This window comes from Myotis myotis, unplaced genomic scaffold, assembly GCF_014108235.1.
Source record: "Myotis myotis isolate mMyoMyo1 unplaced genomic scaffold, mMyoMyo1.p scaffold_m19_p_4, whole genome shotgun sequence".
In the NCBI taxonomy this organism is placed as follows: Eukaryota; Metazoa; Chordata; class Mammalia; order Chiroptera; family Vespertilionidae; genus Myotis; species Myotis myotis.
The window spans coordinates 118,714,560-118,726,801 of record NW_023416346.1 but is presented as its reverse complement, the minus strand read 5'-3'; positions in this window follow the sequence as shown (position 1 = coordinate 118,726,801).

Genomic DNA, 12,242 nt, shown 5'->3' with positions numbered 1-12,242 from the left:
AACTAGTATTTCTGAAATAATTGGTATTTTATATGTGATTTTAAATATGCATGTGTAAGTCCCTTAATACAGGCAATACTAAAGTAGACATTTGACCCAATCTACATCCCTGCAGTCTATATATTCAAGTTAGCCAATATGCTTTTATTCTGTCCATGAATAGATTTGCATATTATCTCATATGCAGGCATATACATAATTTTGGGCTGAATTAGTAATATTTTTCTCAGGGAAGTGACACATTAGCTGCCCTTCACACAATAACTAGGTATTCATCAAGTACTTCAAGAGTAGAGAGGCCTTTTAAAAACAGAGGAATCTACATGAGTAAAGGGATGGTAGCAAAACAAAAACAAAAACAAAATTATGAGTTCTAAGGATACCAAACCAAAACAGCAATCCACTGCTAAATTATGGAACCTTTAATACCAGGATAAATAAATTTTACTTTTATTCAGACTATTTTCTAAATGATGTCTCCTCCAGTATTAGAAACCTGCTTATTGCTTTGCACCCCCTCTTCAGCCTTCAAAGAGACCTTGAACCTTGAAACTTTCAAAGATAATTCCCAATGGTGACTTAATATCTGTATCGCCAGTCCTCATCTGAAATTACAAAACTCTAGAGTCATAGATTCCTATGGGCAATTAGAGATCCTGAAGAAGATTATTTGTCTCATGAACTTAGTATTTCAGTTATCTCTTGGTGTGTATCAAACATACCAACATTTAGTGCAAATTACAAAAACAATTTATTATCTTCCATGATTTGGTGAATTTAACAGGCATTTGTTCTGCTTCTGATGATGTTGGCTGAGACACGGATATCTGGAAAGTTCAAAATGCCTACACTCACATGGCTGGCTGCCAGATGGATACTGAGCCAGGGTTTGCAGGTGGAGGATTTAGTTCTCCAGATAGGATTCTCCACATAGCTACTTGGGCTCCTAGACAACATAGCATATGGGTTCTAAGAAGGACCATTCCAAAAGTGAATGAGATTTCTTAAGATTCATCCTTGAGTGTTATACACTGTCTCCTGAGTTCTATTCCATTCTAAACATGCACAGGGACAGACCAGACTCAAGAGGATGGAAAACCTGTTGATGGGAGTGTGGCAAGATGACATTGCAAATACAATATGAGATGGGAGATATAGTTGAGTCTATCTTTGAAAACATAATCAATCATGTTTACACACACAAGTCTAGGCACCAATGCACACACAGACACTTTAAGACTCAGCAGTAAATGTCATGAAAAACTTGTGCAAAATGGTATAACAACATTTATAAATTGTTGTAAAGATGAGGAATCTACCCTGATGTGCATCAGAATGGTATAACAGGCATAGGTAAAACCAGCAACAAAGTTATCAGCTAAATGGTAGCTTTTGGACCAGCTAAATGGACCATAAAATTCAAAGTAGAAAAGTAGATCTGAATTTTAATGAATAACTGGGGTATATATACTTTTCCAGAACATGTATCTTCTTCAACTTGATTATGTAGTGATGGTGATAGCAGCAGAAGTAGCAGTAGTAGAATCAACTAAAATCATAACCACTATTTATTGAATTATTGCTATATGCTGTACACTGGAAGCTCTCATTTAATTCTCATTCAACATTTAATTCTTAAGATCATTCTGTGAGGAAAGCACTATCAACTCAATATTACAGAAAAGAAAAAAAGAAGATTAAAGAGGTTTTATACTTTTACTAAAGAAGTTGGAAAGACAGGTTTCTAACTCAGGGGTTGACAATTGTTGTTGTTGTTTTCTATAAAAGTCCAGATAGTAAACATTTTGGGCTTTGTGGGTCATATGGTCTTTGTTGCAACTACTCGACTCTGTGGTTGTTGCACAAAAACAGCCATAGACAATATGTAAACTAATGAGCATGGTTGTGTTCCAATAAAACTTTATTTACAAAAATAGACAGTGGGTACAATTTGGCCTTCGGGCTATAGTTTTCTCACCCTGGTTATTACCCAAGACTGATCCAAATTTCTTGACCCAGATTGTATTAGAAAAAGTCCTATATCATTACATCCCAATGCAACATCTAGCACAGAGCCATGTATTCATAGGCACTCAATAAATATTTGTTGATTTGGGTAACCAATAAATTAATTCAGCTAATATTTATTGAGTGCTTCTATTTCCCAGGCACTGTTATAAGCACTTGACATATATCAGTGAACAAAACAGAAATCTTGGCCGATAATGGAATTAAAATCTATAAATCCACAAATCATATAGCAATGCTATATTAGCTTTCTATTGCTGCCATAACAAAGTACTACAAACACAGTGGCTTAAAGCAAATCACTTATTATCCTACTATTCTGTAGGTTAGAAGTCCAACCCAAGTCTCATCAGATTAAAATGAAGGTATTGGCAGGGCTGTGCTCCTTTTTTGAGAATCTCTTTCCTGGCTCATTATGGTTCTTGGCAGAATTTAGTTCCTTAAACATAGATCCTTACATCTCAAAACCAGCAAAGGGTCACTGAGTCATTCTCGTGCTACCATCTTTTTCTCTGACTATAGCCAGAAAAGGTTCTTTGATTTTAAGGACTCATGTGATTACACAAGGACCACTTGGATAATCCAGAATAATCTTTTTTAATTTCTTTATTGATTAAGGTATTACATATCTGTCCTTATACCCTCATTTTCCCCCACCCCTCCACTCATGCCCTCACCCCCCTGGTGTCTGTGTCCATTTGTTAGGCTTATATGCATGCGTACAAGTCCTTTGGTTGATCTCTCCCCCTTACCCCCACCCTCCCCTACCTTCCCTCTGAGGTTTGACGGTCTGATCAATGCTTCTCTGTCTCTGGATAATCTCTTTATCCCTTAAGGTTAACATCTTAACCTTAATCATATCTTCTAACTCTCTTTTGCCATGGAAGGTAACATTTTACAGGTTCTGGAGATTAAAACATGGACACCTTTGAGGGGACCGTTATTCTACCTACCACAAATACCATCACATAATTTTATATTAAATACTAGTGGCCCAGTGCATGAAATTTGTGTGGGGCGGGGGAGGGGAGGCTCCCCCAGTCCAGCCTGCACCCTCTCCAATCTGGGACCCCTTGAAGGATGTCCTACTGCCAGTTTACAGGGATCGGGCCTAAACCGGCAGTCGGACATCCCTCTCGAAATCCGGGACTGCTGGCTCCTAACCGCTCACCTGCCTGCCTGCCTGATTGCCCCTAACCACTCTGCATGCTGGCCTGCTCATCCCCAACTACCCCCGCCACCAGCCTGCTTGCCCCCAAATGCCCCCCCGCCAGCCTGATCACCCTCAACTGCCCCCCGTGCCAGTGTGCTCACCCCCAACTACCCTCCCTGCCGGCCTGCTTGCCCCCAACTGCTCCTCGCTGCTGGCCTGCTTGCCCCCACCTTCCCCCCTGCTGGACTGCTCACTCCAAACTGCCCCCCCGCAGTCCTGATCACCCCCAACTGACCCCCACTGATGGCCTTCTCACCTCCAACTGGCCCCCCTGCTGGTCTGCTCACCCCCAACAGCCCCCCCCACTGGCCTGATCACCCTCAACTGCCATCCCATCCTGGCCTGATCACCCCCAACTGACCCCCACTGATGGCCTTCTCACCTCCAACTGGCCCCCCTGCTGGTCTGCTCACCCCCAACAGCCCCCACACTGGCCTGATCACCCTCAACTGCCATCCCATCCTGGCCTGATCACCCACAACTGCCCTCCCCTCTTGGCCTCTAACTGCCTCTACCTCGGCCCTGCCACCATGGCTTTGTCCAGAAGAACATCCAGAAGGGAAGGTCTCCTGGAAGGTCTCCCAGTCTAATTAGCATATTACCCTTTTATTAGTATAGATAGAGGCCTGGTGCATGGGTGGGGGCTGGCTGGTTTTCCCTGAAGGGTTCCTTGGGGCATGGGGCAGCCTGGGTGAGGGGCCTGTGGTGGTTTGCAGGCCGGTCATGCCCCAATGGGGGGAGGGTCCCCGCTGGGTGGTGTGGCCAGCCTGGGTGAGGGGCTGAGGGCTGTTTTCAGGCTGGCCACAGCCCCTCCAGGGCGGGGGTCCCCGTTGGGGTGCCTGGCCAGCCTGGATGAGGGGCTAATGGCTGTTTGCAGGCTGGCCAAGCCTCCCAATTGGGACACTCATACCATGGAGGTGTGGCCAGCCTGGATGAGGGGCTGAAGGCCATTTACAGGCTGGTCATACCCCCTTTGGGGGAGGGGTGCCCACTGGGGTGCCTGGCCAGCCTTGGTAAGGGGCTGAGGGCCTTTTCAGGCTGGCCACGCCCCCCAGCGACCAAGGCTCCCAGCCCCTCCATTTTTTTCCAGCCCCTCCTTTTTTATTTCCAGCACCTCCTTGAGCAGAGGCCAGGGTCAGCGGGAAGCTTGGCTTCCTCTGTCGCCAGGAGCAACCCAAGCCTCCTTCTCACTCCAGCTCTGTGGCCGCTGACATCTTCAGTCATCTTCAGTCTTTGCTCTGCGCCTGCATATGCAAATTAACCGCCATCTTTGTTGGGTTAATTTGCATACTCATCCTGATTAGCTGGTGGGTGTAGCGGAGTGATGACCAATTTACATATTTCTCTTTTATTAGTGTAGATGATTAATTTTATTTTGACTATTGGATTATATTTCTAGTGACCACTATGGAATGTAAATTATATTCACTTTAACATCTGTGATAATCCATTCAGCAGATACAACAAATTATAGTTATCTTGTACTTGGCCAAACCTGTATGTAGACTTAGACCTGATGATTCTTGAGCCAGTCCTAAATAATGCCGGAGTGCTTCAAAACTCTTACCTAATGGTGAAAACATTAAAAGCATGTCTTTTTATTATATGCCTGACATATCTGAGAGGAACTTTGCATTTTGAACACGTGCTTTATACTGGGTCTTGCCTAAAAACTAGAATTCCTACATGTCGTTGACCCGAAGCTTTGTTTCTGGTCTTGGCATGTTAGACCAGGCCATTTGACTGGGCCTCTGTCTTGGTTTTCTGATGTGACTTTCAATCCCCCTGCACTGATCAGTGTTAACTAAAAAGCTGACATCATCCCTGACCTTTGCCAATCCTTCCAACTGAGCTTATATTCTGGGCACTGGTCAGATCCTCCTCCAACTGAGATGGACAAGACCCAACCATAACCCAAGACTCTCAATTCCAGGAGTCACTGACTCAAAACACTTGGTGTTATGCCCAACCATGGTCAAATTTCACAGTATTGTAGCTTGGTCTGCTCCTTTGTGTATTCTTCATCTCCCCTAAAGGATCCAGACATTTACTGCTGTGTGTGTAACTCGAGTTGAAAGGTTTAAGGTAATTTCCAATTCCACTCTGCCTTTATCCTCCACTTTCAATCACCATATTGTGCTATTTACCCTCAGACATAGAATATAGAAGGAAGACTGGGTTTTTCAGGAAAAATAACAGTTTGTGTTTTAGAGGAAAAGCCCAGCTTTCTATGCCAGCCCTTCAGAAACCCTTGCCAACGAAGCTCCCCAAGTCAAGGGAGAAGTTTCTTGATAATATCTGGAATGAAGAGAGACTTCTATTGAGGTTTAAAAGTTCTAGTTCTAAGAGAAAGACTATTGAATTTTTGAGTTTTAAAGACCTGGTTCCTTATCCAGGCTCTGCCCCTTACTTTGAACAATTTTTTTCAACTAGGAAATGCAAACAACACCAACATTATTAGTTGTTAAAATTAAATCAGAATATTTGACTTTGGGTGGTGGGCACACGGTGTAATATACCGATCTTGTAACACAGAGATCCACACATGAACCCTAAATATTCATGTTAACCAATGTCACCCCAGTCAATTTAATTAATAAAATTTAAATGAGATCATGAATATGAAGGCACATTGTAAACTACAGATGTCAGCTGTTACCATTATGATTATCCCACTAAAACTCCAATATGTCCACTGTAGCAAGTATTACAACTGTTCAGGGCATAGAGTGAATATTTTAATCTTGATCATTCAGATTCATTCAAGATACCATTTACTTTTGTTTAACTATATTAGCAAAAGCCATTGCATTCCAATCTGGTCCATCAAGTCACATTTTGGACAGGGTTCAGTCTAATCAAACCTGCCAATATTAGGCTTGGCTCTACCTAAAAGATTCATTCAACTACTATCTCTGAAAGTACAAGCCAACATTTGTGCATATTTGTATCATAAATCACACACTAACAAGATGCCAAAAGCAATCACTTCTTTTATGAATCAGTCTCTGATTCCCAAGCCTGGATTAGCCCCTTCTTTCTCAATTTTCCATCATGTATTGCCAACACTGTTATAGCCTTTATAATATAGCATTATATTGATGTCCTTGACCTTCTTCCCCAGGAGACTGTGAGCAACTCTAGGGTGGAGATTTACTCTTTGTATTTTCATTTGTGGTACACATTAGATAACCAATAAATGTTTATTGAAGCAAAGGAGGAAGTATAAGAGGTCCAGGCTATAGTGGACTTTGCCCCTTATAGGGCTAAGCATATTTTATGTATTCAGGGATATATACTCTAGCATATTTTATGTATCCAGGGATTTCACATAAAGGAGAAACAAAGTAATGGAAATCTATCCTTTCCAAAAATATCCAATTAATCTTTATATAGCATGTTTAAAAAGGCATTTTCATTTATTTGTACTTGCAAGTTAGATTAATTATTCCAAACACATCACATTAGAGTTATGTGAAAAGAGAAGTAGTTTATTTGAATCTCTCAGGCCTGAAATGCGATGCCCTGTGCCTGCTAAAGAAAGCGGGAGCTTGGACTTTATTTAGAGAAGAAATTCAGTATTACAAATAGAACATAGATGTATTGATGTGAGGAAAGATCAGAAAGGAAGGAATTTTTCTCATTTAGAAAGTTGTTTCTATAAGAATTTTAATTATACATTTTCAAAATTGTAACACCACGTCTCATATCATATAATCCCTTCTTAGAGCATGTTCTTTATATTTTAGTTAAAATTTTGCCATGTAGCCCTTGTAAGAAAATCAAAAATTCTGTACTGTGGGATGCCATTTTTAAAAACTGGTATTTATTGATGAGAGAGAGAGGGAGAGGAGAGAGAGGGAGGGAGGGAGGGAGGGAGGGAGGGAGGGAGGGAGAGAGAGAGAGAGAGAGAGAGATTTGTTGTTTCACTTATTTATTTATTCTTTGGTTGATTCCTGTATGTGCCCTGACCAGGGACCGAATACACAACCTTGACGTATCAGGATGATGCTCTAATCAGCTGAGCTACCTGCCCAGGGCTGTGGGGTGCCATTTATGAAAGCACTGCTCCACTGGAAAATATGGCCCTCCTGAGCCAGTTGAGAGTGTATCAGTTGGGTTTTAATGACCAAAAAGATGATGCTTTAGTCTCATGCTTCTGAAATTTTAACATACATATGAATCCCCTGAGGGTCTGTTCAAATGCAGATTCTGATTCAGTAAATCTGGGATGGGTCCTGAGATTCTGCATTTTTAACAATTTCTCAGGTGATGTCCAAGCTACTGGTTTGTAGATGACATCATGGATAACAAGGTTCTAATAGACACCGTGAACAAGAAAATTCACCATCAATTACATTTCTAAGGTAAACTGCCACTTTATTATTTCTCCTATGCCAGTAGTTATGGAGATTTTCCCTATTAACACATTTTACTTAAGAGAATAATTGCTTTAGTAAACATCCTTGAAACAGATTGAACCTTTTTGTTAGTCCGAATTTAATCACTATGTAAAATGTGGCTCGTGCAATGATTAATAAATGATAATATCCTTGGCAGACAACATAAATTATGTTTAAGCTACACTGTTTCCTTTAAAAATTCTTCTTGCCCAGTCGGCGTGGCTCAGTGGTTGAGCATCAACCTATGAACCAGGAGCTCACAGTTTGATTCCCCTGGTCAGGGCACATGCCCAGGTTGGGCTTGATCTCTACCCAGTGTGGGGCATGCAGGAGGCAGGCAATCAATGATTCTCTTTCATCACTGCTGTTTCTATCTTTCTCCCTCTCCCTTCCTCTCTGAAATCAATAAAAATACATTTTTAAAATAAAATAAAAATTCCTTCTTCTAGGACTCAATTCACATGTGGCTTCTGAGATATGTTACTGAAGGCATAGTCTGTTAGTGATGTACTATAGAGTCCAATAGCCCCACCCAAAAGCAGAGCTGAAATGCCCGTAATGCATAGGAATAAAACAGATTCTCATCTCATGTGAACATTTTCCAGTAATGAGATAGCCCTTGGGATAATATGACTGACCAGAAGAGCCAATCCAGACAGCTCTTAATCAGTAATGACAAATTGAAGAGCCTTAAAGTTAAGATAAGCTGTGTTTTTCCAGTGTTTGCCATATTAGATTTTAGCCATGCACGAGAGTTATAAAACTGCATTCTCATCCATCTATTTTCCATGAAACTAAAATCACTTCTTTGAGCTAAGGATTCAAAAGTCTAATTTTGAAACAAAAAATAACAGAACTATAGTCATTAGATAGCACAAAGGCCTCCATGGAAGTCTTCAAAATCTGCCACCCCTCACACTCAATTTGAAAATTTGCCCTCTCAGTTTCCTCCCTGCCTTAGTCAGTTGATACACTGTATAAAGCTGGGCATAAACTAAATTTCAATGACAGAAAGCTTATTTCAAATCTACTTACAATAGGTTAGTGTTTTCTGTGATTAATTCTATGTAAAGAAATAAATCCTGCCTTATCAATAATCATTCCCAAACACCTGCTAACATATTTCCAAGTTCTATGCTCATATATCTTACTATTTAAATGTAGAATGTATCTGTATTTTCACTTTATGTATGACACTAAGTATCTCTGTTTTATTTACTTCAACAATGGGAAACTCACATCCATGGGTAGGGAAGTGCCTGGAGCTAGCATGGATACCCACAACAGGGCTGAAAGGGCAACGGGACGATCCATTACCTAGAACCCAGCAAGACCAGCAGCTGTACAGAAGGGCTACCTTGTTTCCCCTTAATATAGTAATAAAGTCATGTCCTTCCCACTGGCTAAAGCCAATCCCAATTGATGATATCCATAGAGGTCAGACTCCTAAAGCAGAGGGTAGCAAAGGATAGTGATGGAACTTGTGAGGTCAAAAAAGAACTCCACGGTAGAAGGTACAGGTAGCATATAGGTAATAGGTAATTAAAGAAAAACTCACTTACTGAATGTTGAGACTACTAATCTTCTGCCCACCAGCAGCTCTAGCAGCCAGGCTTGAAATGGTCAAGGCAGGAGATTGGATGGTTCATCCCTGAAAAATGAAAATAAAATGAAAAGTTAGATTAAAAAATTGGAAGATAAAATTGACAAAATTTTTCCAAATGTAAAGCAAAAGATAGAAATAAAAAATGAGAGAAAAAGAAAAGTAGAGAATCAAGTCAAGAGTTTTAACATTCAGCATGAACAGTAATAGAGTTCCAGAAAGAGAAAAGAGAGAAAATTATCAAAAAGTAAAATTCAAGAGAACTTTCCAGACAGATTTCCAGATTTCCACCAACGATCCAGCATAATAGATTAAAGCAGGCCCTCACCAAATGAACATGACTATGGTGTTTAACAACACTGGGACAAAGTGAATATACAAGCTTTCAGAGATGGAAGAAATAAAACGGTTACTCACAAAGGATTAGAAATCAGACTATTTTTTTTTTACTTTTAACAGCAACACAGAAGCTAGAAGGCAATGGAGCAATGTCTCTAAACTTGGGGAGGGGGGACATAATATCCAACCTATAATTCTGTGATCAGCCAAATTATCAATTAAATAAAAGCCTTTTCAGGTGTACAAGATCTGAAAATTTTATTTCCTATCATTCCTTTCTCATTTTGCTGCCAAAATATGTTGTGCCAAGATGGAGGGTGTAAACCAGGATAGAGGAGGAAATCCAATTCAGAAAACATGGATCTCATTGGCAAAGGTATTGCAGAAAGTAAGCAGTCCAATTTGGAATGTAACAAAATGTGTTTGAACACATTACGGGAAATTCAGATAAATTGGTAATGGAGCAGAATTAGTGAAATGTGCATGAAAAACTAACTATAACACAAGGCAATTATTAGCTTCAAGGAAAAATATTTTTGCAAGAAACAAAAAAGAATCACAATACATAGTATTATGTAGTTCAGTCATGAATAGTGTTTATATATTTTAATGTAACTCTGAAGATTGCACTAATGTACACTATAACTATATTGGGAGGAGAAAATGACAGGAAGTCTGAATGTGTATGGATAGAGAGAAAAGCAAAATAAATTTCATTTTCCTCTCTGGAATGTCATTGAGTAATATTCAAATCTGGGAAATCAAGAAGGAGAAATAAAAACATATTATTTTGAGAAATGGAGATAATTTCCAAAGGATACAGCTAAATGGCCAACACATTTTTCTATAATAACTAGAGGCCCAGTGAACAACATCTGTGCACTCAGGGGGATCCCTCAGCCTGGCCTACGCCCTCTCGCAGTCTGGGAGCCCTCAGGGGCTGTCCAACTGATGGCTTAGACCCACTCCCCAGGCCTAAGCCAGCAGTCAGACATCCTTAGCACTGCCACCATGAGCCCAGCTTCTGGCTAAGCAGTGCTCTCCCTGTGGGAGAGCACTGACCACCAGGGGGCAGCTCCTGTGTTGAGCATCTGTCCCCTGGTGGTCAGTGCACATAATAGCAACTGGTTGTTCACCATTCAGTCAATTTGCATATTAGCCTTTTATTATATAGGATTTGTACAGAATATGTTCTTTACAAAACTCACTGACAACCACCCACCTGGAGTGGCTCAGTGGTTGAGTATTGACCTATGAACCAGGAGGTCACGGTTGCCCTGGTTGCTCACTCGGTCCCCGCAAGAGGAGGCCAATCAATGATTCTTTCTCATCATCGATGTTTCTATCCCACTCTCCCTCTCACTTCCTCTCTGAAATTAATAAAAATATATTTTTTTTCAAAAACCTCACTGATGAGATTATCTAAATGATAGAAATGATTGTTCAATGATTATTTTTTCTAATCTTTTAAAAATAAGGATAGCCATGTAGATTGAGAATTGTTAAAAATATATTGTTTCCTTCCTTTATATAATTTAAAACCTTTTCATTATATTCCCAACATTTTTATTACTTGTGTGCATTGCTCCAAGCATTTTGTAAGAGGAATTTCATGAATAAAATGTAGCTGTGTCTGTAAAATTTGTAAGAAATATACCTCAGGCATACTTGAAATGGTGCACATTTTTGACACTTCACACCAATAAAAATTCATACTCTAGAGGCCTCTTTTTAATATTATATATCAGGAAGCTAGAAAACCTCCACAGACAGGATGGATAAATTTCCCAAGCCTGTGTACCATGTTTCTAAAAGAAGTGAGCTAGGGCTACCTTCCCATATATGACGTTTTCAAAATTCCACATCAACTAATGACTCCTCAAGCAAAACCTTGCTATCCTTTAGTAATGCTGAGACACTGCCTAAGAATTCTCACACTCTGAATATACGAATACATATCCCTCAATCACATTACTAGCAGTGCCCAAGAGAGGAGAATTGCATGGCCTAAGTGATTCTTAGTTTTTGACCATCTGCTAAAGGATAACAATACATATTTGCAAAATAAATTATCATTGCAGAAAATGTGTTTCCTAATGTGAAAAAAAAGCATGACATTATCATCCACCTCAAATTGAACACTAATTGGGCCAAAATAAATACATGAAGTATTTCCTAAACATCTCTCCCATGCATAACAATTTTATTAAAATTTCATGGTTTAGATACTGCTTCGGCATATGTCTGAGATTTTGCTGCCTGTGGATTCCTCTAAGATTTTTATGGTTTCCCATCTTATGTTTAAGTCCTTTATCCATTTTTAGTTGATTTTTGTGTATGGTGTAAGTTGGTGGTCTAGTTTCATTTTTTTTTTTTTTTGCATATATCTGTCCAAATTTCCCAACACCATTTATTGAAGAAACTGTCTTGACTCCATTGTATGCTCTTGCCTCCTTTGTCAAATATTAATTTAGCATAGTGGTTTGGGTCGATTTCTGGGTTCTCTATTCTATTCCATTGGTCTATATGTCTGTTCTTGTGCCAGTACCAGGCAGTTTTGAAAACAGTGGATTTGTAATGCAGCTTGATATCTGGTATTGCGATTCCCTCCTACTTTGTTCTTCTTTCTCAGGATTGCTGCAGGTATTCGGGGTCT